A 12634-nucleotide genomic window follows, 5' to 3' on the forward strand; every position below is an offset into this window, starting at 1 on the left:
AATCCTTTACTCCTCTTAAACACCCTGCTTAGATACAATGTTTCCTTCAGCATTCTGCAACTCCCACGCAGCCAGCTCCTGGCTTTTAAATAGGAAAAACGGCGCACGCATGGTATTTTGAATGGGCCGCACAGCCCCCAAAGGGGCCGCCCACCAAAGAAAATGAAAGGGAATATTGCTTAGATCACCCCTTAATCTTCTATACTCAAGGGAATGCAATCCTAGTCTATGCAAGTTGTCTTCATAATTTAACCCTTTTAGCCCCGGTTAAATTATGTATATAGGATTATGTACTGAGTATATAACTTAATATATACTTCACAGAGCACTGTGCAATCTCATAGCTCTTGTCATTTCTCATTTGTTACATCAATCCCCAATAGCACAAAAATAATAAAAAGTTATTGGAGAAAAATAATAAAAACTGAATTGCAAATTATGATGAATAAAGGCAAGAATATTCACTTTGCCAAGAGAGGAAAGTGATTAATACAAACTTCACAATGAAAGTTAAACAAGTAAAGGCTGCCAACTGCACCACCCATGCAATCCGTGCACAAAAAGAAATAAAACATGCATTAGCATGGAGTGTATGGCAACTGTCTCTACACACAGTAGCAAGGCTATGATACCATTGAAATGTTCATGTTGCTAAGGCGCCTTGATGTCAAGAAACAGACAACCAGCCTCACACCTCATTGCCAGTAGCTGCTGATTGTAGGGCATGGGTGTTTATGTTTGTCTGACAATTGAGCCTAACCAACAAAAATTTACATATCCAATTACTGTGTTATTGTAGTAGTCTGTGCACTCCTAACAAAAACACTGTGAACTAAACTGGTAGTTAACAAACTTAGTTTAATGCACTGAAAGTATTACAAAACAAAAACGCAGGAGAAACTCCAAACAGGTCTGTACACTAGCTCACTCCACAAGGACTAACTGGAAACGCCCTCCAACCCTGACGTCATGACGTCATCACGTTTCCCGCCGTTGGGAACGTCACGTGACCCACGTGATGACATCATCGCGTCAGATCGCGATTTTATCGATCCCGCGCTGTTTAAACAGGGCAAACATTAAAAGGTAACAATAATGATTAAAGACAATTGTACAAGTTACTGTGAGAGTCTCTTTGGTGGCTTTGCCACATTATGGTAATAATTTCCTATAGGGTGTTTCCTTGCAACATAATGGCCCAGAAATTAATGTGTGCTTATATTTGGGCATACGGGTGGGGGGGAAGGGGCGTTGTGCAGGCTACATTCTCTGCACAAGAATGGTGAGGCCCGAGGCTCCCCAGATATTGGGCCTCGGGCCTTATTATAATGGAGCCGGCACAGCGTAACCAATCACTGGTGAAGGGTAGTGAAAAATCTCTCATCGGATCGGGGTCATGGGGCTCGGGTGGGGGTCGGAGCACGGGAGGTCAGGGAACACGGGGGTCGGGCCGGGGATCACGGGGGCTGGGGCCGGTTTTAGTCTTATTTTATTTATATCTTCCATCATAAATCTAGCTCTAGTTCTAAATGTAGGGATAGAATTTCTGCAGAGGATCATCTGATCATCTGCCATAACGTCGGTGGAAACCCTAGAGAAGCAGCATAAATGGCCATTTACACCTTTACCCTGAGATTTCACCTTGTCCAGAACAGTAGAACTAGAGGACATGGCCTGAGATTGAAGGGGTAAATTCAGAATTAACCTGGGGAAATATTTCAGTGAGCGAGTGGTCAATCCATGGAACAGACATTCTAGGGAGATGGTGAAAGCAGTTAATATTGCAAATTAGATAACGTTCAATTCAGGAAATAACATTTTGGGATACAGTATATTATTAATTTAAGACATGACGTGTGGTGTGTAGCATGCTTGGGAGGAAAAAGTGACTTTGGACCTATGGTTCCCAAAGCTCTCCACCACTGGGACTTTCCTCATGTCTGGGTCTGTTGTAGACTAATTGATAGAGATTGATTGCTGTGATTAGTCAACAACTCGATTATCATTGTATCACATGACTACCAGGATGGTAGAAGGTGAACTAGGTGGACCCTGGTCTTTTTTCATTTAGCAATCCCTGTGTTTGCACCAATCTTCTACTGAAGATATGATGGATGATCGGCAGAACCTCTGCAGAAATTCTACCCCTTAGTCTGCTACTTTCAAAATGTAGTCAATAATTTATTTTTTGTTTTCCATATTTTCTCTGGTCTTTTCAGAATTTTTGTCAAAAGTTTTGTTTCAAAATGTCACCATTGTTGTTTCACTTCTCGTGACTCACAATTCCACCAGAAATTATAAACTGGTATTTTTAACCCATCCATTTCAATCTCCAGCAGCTGTACTCAAGGTTAAAGGCTAAAAAGTCCAATGTTTTATTTCTGGATGTAGTTTTAATGTCAGACGTAGTCTTGCACTTTTATCTCAAATTTTAGTTTCACATGTGTTTCAGTCCATCAGAAATTGAGTTCTAATTTGATGTAGTTAACAAAAATTTAGTCAACAATTATTTTCTCCCCCCATTTAGTTGAAAGAAAGACTTACATTTATATAGCACCTTTCATGTCTCAGGACATCCCAAAGTGCTTTACAGCCAAAAGCACTTTTGAAGTGTAGCTGCTGTTGTAATGTGGGAAACGTGGCAGCCAAAATTGCACACAGCAAGCTCCCACAAACAGCAATGTGATCATGACCAGATAATCTGTTTTTGTTATGTTGATTGAGGGATAAATATTGGCCAGGGCACCAGGGATAACTTCTTCTTTGAAATAGTGCCATGGGATCTTATTATGTCCACCTGAGAGGACAGACAGTTTAACATCTCATCCAAAAAACAGCACAGCACTCCCTCAGTACTGCACTGGGAGTATCAGCCTAGATTTTCATGCTTAAGTTTTATGGAGGGAGATTTAAACCCACAACCTTCTGACTCAGAGGCAAGAGTGCACCTACTGAGCAATGGCTGACTGAAAAAAACACTGCTCTGTTTTTAAGTATGTGAGCAGAGTAATCATGCTGTGTGCCCATGTAAAGACCTGCAGTTTAATAATATAATCCTTTTATTTGAATCTATTTGAAACCACATAGCCTCACTCCAAATAGCATCTCTTCGTTTTAGCCCAGCACTGACAATATCTAATAACTAATTAGGCTATAAGGAGAGGCATGATGAGAAAGAAAAAGGAGAGAAAATAAGATTAAAGAGAAAGTGGAATGAGGCTGCAAAAGAAAAATTAAGACAACTTATGCAGAGAAAAGATCTGAATCTAAAAGATCTAAGAGAAAAGAAAAACTCTGAGAAAAAAACACAGGAACCCCACCCTAAACTATAGTCCGAGAGGACGAGGGGAGCCCTGAGTCCCTCAGTGCATCAACAATATGATGGATGTTGTACAAACTGCTTTACAAATTATGCTAACTGCATAGGAACAAAATGGCCCATATTTTCCGATGCCTACGGTTGTGTATGGGCTGTGTATGCACCGTAGGGACATCAGAAATGCTGGTTTCAGGCATGCGAAGCGCATGCGCTGAAAACAGGCATTTCCAATCTGTCAAGAATGCTCTTGACAGATCAGATGCCTGCCCTAGAGAAGGGCCTCTGCGGGGGGAGAGTTCCGCTTTCTGGAGAACCCAAGACCGCTGAAATCCCTTAGAAATCTTACGCCTGGTAAAAACAGGCGTAAGGCCTGCTTTTACCAGCATAAGAGTTGAAAAAAGTAAAAAAGAACATTTTCACTCATTTATAATTTTAAAATACTTTTTAAAAAGGTAAGTTTATTTTTAGCCCTGTAAAAAAAAATTATTTTTTTCAAAAAATAAAATTTTTGCTCAAAATATTTAATTTATTGTCATTTTAACTCATTTTAAAAACGTGATGGTTTTTTAAAATTTATTTAATGTTTTAGTGTCTTTTTGGGGTGATCTCCATTCATATATTTGACAGGTCTATCTGTCAAAAGTATGAAGGGAGATTGCCTTCTCCTATTGGCTGGCCTGGCCCACGTGATCCCAGGGACGCTTGCGAACTGCATGCGCCACTGCATCTGCCCCTGGGATACGTGGGCCCTGCGCATTTCGACTTTGGAGAGGTCCAGGAGCGGGAGTGTCCGGACCTCGGGAGCCCTCAGGTAAGTTCGTAGATTTTTTTCCGATGGGAGGCATCCACACGCGGGAAACCTATCGGATATTACGGGCCTATGTCATTGTTTCGCAGTGTGCACATTGGCTGGGTGAATCATTGCTGTTTTACACAAAGCGTGGCATCTGAAGTATAATGAAATCGCAAAATGTCTCCTTATGTGGGTCAGTGTCAAATTTTGTTTGATAATCGCTCCTGTGAAGTGCCAATGCAAGTTGTTGTTATATCATATTACAGTAATATGGTTATTAATAGATTTGGTTCAGTATTCTGGAAAATGAAGTTCCACACACCATAGAAAATGTGCAACTTTTTTCAATTTTGTTTTGGAAGGGTAATGTTTAGGATAATAGTTTCTTGGTTTTATTAATTATGTTAAAATAAACACAAATAATGCAATAGCTACCCAGGCATTGATCAAATAAGACTGGAAAGTGTATTTTAGTACAGTTTTGGTTATGTTGTGGGTATATGTCGCAACCTATATATTATTTAAAACAAAATATATTTAGAAAATAAGAATTACACTGCTCTGACAAAATGCTTTTTTCCTTTTATCATCAAGTCCTTATTTTACTATTTCTATTTTTTTTTATTCGTTCACAGGATGTGGACATCACTGGCAAGGCCGGCATTTATTGACCATCCCTAATTGCCCCTGAGAGGGTGGTGGTGGGCTGCCTTCTTAAACCACAGAGGGCAGTTAAGAGTCAACCACATTGCTGTGGGTCTGGAGTCACATGTAGGCCAGACCAGGTAAGGACGGCAGATTTCCATCCCTAAAGAAGAATAGTGAACCAGATGGGTTTTTACAACAAGTAGTTTTATGGTTGCCATTACTGATACCAGCTTTTTAATTCCACATTTATTTTAATTAACTGAATTTAAATTCCCCAGCTGCTATTGTGGGATTTGAGCTCAATGTTTCTTTGATCATTAGTCCAGGCTTCTGGATGAACTAGTCCAATAACATAACCACTACGCTATCATACAATACACAATGGCCTAGAAATTCAGTTGGGCGCTGCAAGCTTTGCGCCCAGTTGGCGCCTAAAGAGGGTTTCTGCGCCAGTATAAGAGGTTGCGCTGATATTCAGCGCTGTGGTAATGGCGGCGGTAGCCGGTAGCGCTGCGCCGACACCGATGACGCTTCCGGCCCAAACCCCATATTTAGTTGCAGCCGCCTCTTCTGCGGCGGCCGCAAACAACGTTCGTGAAACGGGGCCGTACTGCTGCGCTACTGGGGCGCTTTAAGGTGGAGGTGCGGCCGGCCGCTTTTTCGGCGGCCGCCTGCCCGCACCTCCCTCCCCGGCCTCCTCCACCACCCCCCCGCGGCATTGGTGGCTGATTCCCGTGAGCCCGGCACTTCTCCGTGGTGCCGGGCTCATTTGCCGGCAGAATCCAGCGGCGATCTCACGGCTGCAGGCAGCTCCTCCTTAAGAGAAGGAGGAGGCCTGCAGTACCCCAGCCTGCCGCACCGCATCGGGTGGCGCAGCGGCAGCTGGAGCGCTGAAATTCACTTTCAGCGCCCCAAGCGGAGGCGGGCACACCCTGGAATAGCGCCCGGTTCCGACTTCGGGCGCTAAAAGTGAATTTCTGGCGGGCGCAACGGGCTCCGCGCGCAGCGCTAACTTTTGGCCATTAGCCTGCTGGTGGGCCTTAACTGAATTTCTAGGCCAATGAGTTTCCGCTTTGGGTGCAATCGGTGATCCGGGCACAAATTGCACCGCACCCAAAATTGCACGAGTTTTGAGAAGTGTTTTTTTTCTCTTGAGTTTCCACTCAAACTCATTTGCATATCACTGAATGCAAAATCTGCCATGAACCAGCGCAATCGGGCAGCGTTTAAAATGGATTTTTTTAAAAATTTTGCTTTAAAAAATATTCCTTGATATATTTAAGAGTAGTAACTTGGTGCAGTTTAATTAATACAGATGAAAATGGTTTATCATAAATAAAATAAATATTTTAATCAGTGTCCAGTCCACCACCTATGAGTAACCTGATTTTAAATAAATGAAAATGACTTTAAAAAATATACAGCATCATTTTCTAGTTATATTGGTGTCAGCTTCTTAGTAAATTTAAAAAAATTATTGTATTAATATGCTTTTTAAACGTAGCTATTAGTGTCTTTGCACCTAAAACAAAACTTAATTTTTGGAGCCTCTTCGAAGGCCCATAAATGGGCACAATTAAAGGAAACTCCTAATGGTAATTAATTCGATTGGGGACATGGCCAGTTTGGTGGGCGGGGCCGGCTTCTAACTCAATGTTTTTTACACTAGCACAAAAATATATCGTTGAGTATATTCAAGACCGAAATCGATAGATTTTTGCGAAAGTGAAGTTGAGGTCGAAGATCGGCCATGACCTTATTGAATGGCGGAGCAGGCTTGAAGGGCCGAATAGCCTACTTCTGCTCCTATTTCTTAAGTTCTTACATTCTTAAAAGATCACGGAAATCTCTCTCTTTCCCCCTTCACCACCCACCCCCGCAACCATTTTAGTCTTTATTTTATTGATACTACTTCAGTGCTCCTCTGAACTTCCCTATCTTGTTTCTTCTAAGCTGCAAATAAGCTATTTGACATGCTCCCTGTCCTCCCTACAGTGCTATTGTGTTGAAATGGGTCTTCAACTTTAATTATTCTTTCCCAGAACCTCAAAACTGTGGCACTCTGTCTGACCTTCCTCTTACAGTCTTCAGCTTGCTTTTCAGTCCCAAAATTGTTTTTGGAGCCTCCACATGTTTGTGACAAATGCACTGTTTTGTTTAATGTTTAAATATCTTTGTACTACATTTCTTTCATGTATTTGTCTCTGAAAGAGAACTCAAAAGCAAAGAAAGGCTTTTTCTGGAAGAACAATATTATTATTTCAGTTTGAAGGAAGCTTCTGAATTTCAGATAGTTTATTTAAGCAGCACAATTTTTTCATAGAATCATAGAAATTTACGATTTATGGCACAGAAGGAGGCCATTCGGCCCATCGTGCCTGCACCAGTCGAAAAAGAGCTATCCAGCCGAATCCCACTTTCCAGCTCTTGGTCCGTAGCCTTGTAGGTTATGGCACTTCAAGTGCATATCCAAGTACTTTTTAAATGCGATGAGGGTTCCTGCCTCTACCACCCTTTCAGGCAGTGAGTTCCAGACCCCCACCACCCTCTGGGTGAAAAAGTTTCTCCTCAACTCCCCTCAAATCCTTCTACCAATTACTTTAAATCTATGCCGCCTGGTTATTGACTTCACGGCTATGGCTTTTGTCACACTAAGTACTATTGCACGTATATTTGGGAAAGAAGGAATGATATAGATTGGGTTGGGTGTAGTGTTATTCTGTCACTTCCTGAAGATATAGAAACATAGAAGATAGGAGCAGAAGTAGGCCATTCGGCCCCTCGAGCCTGCTCCGCCATTTAATGAGATCATGGCTGATCATCCAAATTCAGTACCCTGTCCCTCCCCATATCCCTTGATCCCTTTAGCCTTAAGAAATATATCTAACTCCTTCTTGAATATATTTAATGAATTAGCCTCAACTGCCTTCTGTGGTAGAGAATTCCACAGGTTCACCGCTCTCTGGGTGAAGAAATTCCTCCTCATCTCTGTCCTATATGACTTACCCCTTATCTTTAGACTGTGACCCCTGGTTCTGGACTCCCCCGCCATCGGGAACATCCTTCCTGCATCTAGTCTGTCTAGTCCTGTTAGAGTTTTATAAGTTTCAATGAGATCCCCTCTCATTCTTCTAAACTCCAGCGAATATAAGCCCAATCGACCTAATCTCTCCTCATACGTCATTCCTGCCATCCCAGGTATCAGTCTGGTGAATCTTCGCTGCACTCCCTCCATGGCAAGAACATCCGTCCTCAGATAAGGCGACCAAAACTGCACACAATACTCAAGGTGTGGTCTCACCAAGACAAACAGGATCATGTGGAAGCGTGGGCTAGAACCAGTAACCAAAGCAATGTAAAGGAAGGCTAACTGTTCCATGTCTTTGACACACTACCAAACTAACCTCACACTCAGGGCAAGTGTAAATACTGAAGGATAGAGGGTTCACCCATGACAGTAATCTAAAACACAACAGACTACCATATTTAGAGACAAGAGGGTAAAAAGACACAAAAATATAACAGTCCCTGCTGAGTACCATAAGGAAGGCAAAGAAAGAAGCATTAATTTTGTAGAAATATTTTTCAGATGTTAGTTCAAGGGTATATACATTTTGAAAGCTGAGAATGGGAATTTCACTTAACAGAGAGTTAAAGAGTTAAATGGAACACAATTACTGAAAAGTATTCTCAACGCCTAATATATTGGTTGTATAATTCGGGTTCTTGAATGCTTGACCGGTTAAATTCGTTTTATGACTTGAATTTGCAAAGTCTTTTAGATTATAAGTTTGCACAAAGGGCTCTTTTAATTAAATTAAAGAAAATGTATGTGGCAATCATGCTAATTTGCATTTAGTTGCAATTGGATGTTTTTTTGTTGAATTAATGCTATAATTACAACTGCGGAACAGAATGAAATGTGAGAGTTTGCAACAGCGATAACGCTGAAAATAGCTAATGTGAGCTCTGGTCTGGTCAGATGCTCATGGGCTGCTTTGTGTTTGTTATCATGGTTGTAAATCAATACAACACTGGTTAACTCAAACATTCTTCATATACAAATACATCCCATAAGAGTGTTATGTGAATAAACTTCCCAAATCCTGGATAAACAAGAAGCATGTTTATCTAAACTGGTTTAGCGAAAGATGTGTCGCATCCTGAATGGAAACAGCAATAAAATAGGCTTCAATGTTTTTTTATTATTAAATGTTGCTTTGGAAAGACAGCATTGTTTAAAAGGCAAATTAAAGACAGCGTTGTTTACAAGATTCTGATGAATAATTACAATAATATTTGATTTCCCGCTCAAATTTAATGCTGATAATCGAAGGTTTAACATCCTAGTTCCTGTAGGGGGTATTTACACTAAACTGAGAGTCCCAGAGGGGAAGTGGTAGGGTCACACTTCGGTATGACACTGAAATAGAGATCGAGTGCAAGCCAAGTTTGCAAATTACACAGAGGGCTCTGTGGACAGCTAGTAAACCCACCAGACCTGCACTTAAATGTTAAGAGAGCAGAGATTGACCCACCCCCGCTCTAAATATTAAAAATTTCAACCTTTTGGGAGATCGCACGGAGCTCTATCATAAATAGAACAGTTGAAGTCCCGGCCAGGCAAGAGCTAAGCAGTGTAAGCAGGGGCTCCTTGTCCTTAATGTGGGGCTTGGTTATGTCTAGAAGGAGATTTAACTCCCTCTCTCCCGTAAACTGGGCTGCAGGTAACTGTGGTTACCGGCCTCAGACTGGGATCTGCAATGTGAACGCCCCATAAAGTCCCCAACTCGAATCAATGCTGAATTGAATAGATTCTGGTGCAAAAACATGTATACATTCATCACGGGTTTCATCTAAACACTGTTAATTAAATGATCTATTTTAGTTAATGACGTTTTCGATGTTTACTGTGAGAGCGGATTCCACATTGAAACACTAAACCTGTACACTCAATTTTCGAAAAGGATATTCTGGTCTTTGCCCCTGCAGGTGAAAGCGGTGATCATTTTATTGTGTCAATTGAACACTTCAACTGGCAGATAAACTTCTTTCAAATAAGACGTTGTCTAATGTGTTGATGTTATCCGTGTGAGGTTTAAAGCGAACGCCTACTCAATCGGATCGGGATGGTCATGTTTATTTTCAACCTGATTAAAGCTTAAAATAAAATGTGTCCAGGTGATCTGGTTTATATGTGGATTTACAGTGCGAGCTACAACTCTTAACTGAATTCAGACATGTCTTCAAATGTGCAGAGTGCCGAGATAGAAAGAAAACGCGAATACGACAAACAGCATACGAGATAACAACAGAAAATGCTGGAAAAACTCAGCAGGTCAGGCAACATCCGTGGAGAGAAATTTGAGTTGACGTTTCGGGTTTGACCCTTCTTCAAAACTGGAGAGAAAAGGAACTAGATCGAAGGCAGGGCTGCGATCGGACAAAAGAATAAAAGAACCAAAAGAAGTTCCTGGCAGCTATCTTTTGCCCTGCCAGTACACTTTACACCTAATCCCAGCCTATTACCATCTCGTCTAGCTTCTAATCTCTTTTACTTCTTTTGGTTTTTTTATTCTTTTGTCCGATCGCAGCCCTGCCTTCGATCTAGTTCCTTTTCTCTCCAGTTTTGAAGAAGGGTCAAACCCGAAACGTCAACTCAAATTTCTCTCCACGGATGTTGCCTGACCTGCTGAGTTTTTCCAGCATTTTCTGTTGTTATTTCGGATTTCCAACATCTGCAGTATTTTGCTATCAAACAGCATACGAGTGTCTGTGAGGGAAAGGTGGGTTAATATTGTGGGTAAAGCTGTTCAATGCAACTCGTGTGAATTCAGGTCTAATATAACAATACTAACCAACTGGAAATGATCCTCTGCACTGTGCAATGAGTGAAAACACACCAAAGAACATTCTTGAAGTAGTTCTACTTTCTTAAAACTGATGTGGATTTGAATAAACGTTCAGTCCAGGTTAATCGCTGAAGTATCTGGTGTTGGGGCTGTTATAGAAACAGGTTTTTCTCCGGTCGTTAATCTTCCTTCCAAATAAAGACGTTTATATCGCACCTTAAAGACAATTAAGAACGAAGTAATCCTGAGATGTTAACGATGCAGCTACCTTAGAAAACAACCAGAACATGCTGCAACTACACAACAGGTATAGATGGCCATCAAGATATTAACACGGGGGCTTTATGAAACCCGTAAAAGGCTTGCTTTTGGAGAAAGTTTTGATTTATTATTCTGGCTGTATTACCAGTGTTTAAGCAAGTTTAGTTATAATATTAGCTGCTATGAACGCACCTGATTTCTCTCCAATATCTCTGCAGTGGTAACAAAACGCGGTGTTGTGGATTTAAATTCCATTATACAAAAATATTTAATACACAAAATATGTATTAAATTAACTGTATATTGTTGGTTAAATGAATTCCGCATATTGTCTAACATTTTGTAGTTTTACAAGTTTTCATGTAATGATACAGGAAAATGAATAATAAATGTTTATTGAAATATAACGATATTTTTCAGATATTGGTTTAAATGATAACGTAATATTGACCTACTGTCAGATTTTTTTATTTACACTGTAGAGAAATCCTGCTGCAATTTAAAACCAACCTTGCGGCTCAGATTGCAGTTTTAAATTATACGTTCAACGCGGATTGTTTTAAATCTGATGTAGATCGCTTTCTTGTGGTTAGCAATGAAACTTGTCCTTCTTTAAAAGCCTGATCCTCTCCTACAGATCCGTCCTTGATGGGCCCACTCAATCTCTGCAATCTCGGAGCCCTGGGTCTCCTCCAGACCTCCAGCTCTGGGCTTGAGTGTCTCCAGACCTCTCCCCACCACTGGCGGCAGATCCTTGGCTCTCCACAAACCCCTGGTCTCTCCACTCATTTCCCTCTCTCCATCTCGAAAAACCTTCTCCAATTTTGCCTTTTCCACCAAGCCTGGGGGTCACCCTTTCTAACCTCCCTCTTCCTAGCTTGAAGGTTCCCTTATCTACCTCTATCCGAAAGGGCCTCGGCGCGTTTTCTTTAAACTTAAAAAGAGCGTTATATATATGCGAATTGGCATTATTGCTGTTGTTTAGGCCAGTGTTACATGTTTTAAAGTGATGCGTGTTGCTGAGGTGACTACGCCCGCGTGTGTGTGTGTTCCCTTTTGTATATATATAAAATATATATTTCTTTAGCAATGTTTAGCGTGAATTCAATTTCATTCCATGGTTTATAAAAAATTATGACCTACCTGGAATAATGAAACCGTGCAAAGAGCGGTTAGTAATCGCATTCTGCACTGAAAACTCTACAGATTAAAATAAAATCAGAATCATTTTCTGTCTCCTTCTCCAGAAATGCAGGTGGTCGGGATTAAGTCTATTTGCAGTGAAGACCGGTAAAACCAGGTAAAAGAGAGGGGGGGGGGGGTGGGGGGTGACTGTGCTGGCGTGTGCAGCTCTGGGATGCGCTTCACCTGCCAAAGCCCAAAAGAGATCTTGAGGTGCACAAACACCGGCTTAGAGTGACCAGCCAGACTGCTTTACTGCGGAGAAAGGTTCCAATTCCTCTCTCGCCACTTTACTGAGTAAATAGGGATATTTCTAGTAGGGCTTGGTGAAATGAAAACTATACGTTAATTTTTAAAATGTGAAAATCTGATTTTGGTGTTGTCCAAAAACTATTTGCTCCTTGTCTTCTTCCCCAAGTCGTGCCTCAGATAATAATGCTGGTCTTTCATCTCCCGTGTAAGTTCCTTTTTTGGGAGTCGCTTGGCCGTTCACTGTTGATTTTATCATCTTTTATTCTGATGCACAAAACGGATGAGTTTGGAATTGTTTTCACAAATTCCGTGTTTCTCGGTGATCTG

The sequence above is a fragment of the Somniosus microcephalus genome, chromosome 1 (assembly GCF_052327205.1).
Source record: "Somniosus microcephalus isolate GS21.2 chromosome 1, FLI_Smic_1.0, whole genome shotgun sequence".
NCBI lineage: Eukaryota > Metazoa > Chordata > Chondrichthyes > Squaliformes > Somniosidae > Somniosus > Somniosus microcephalus.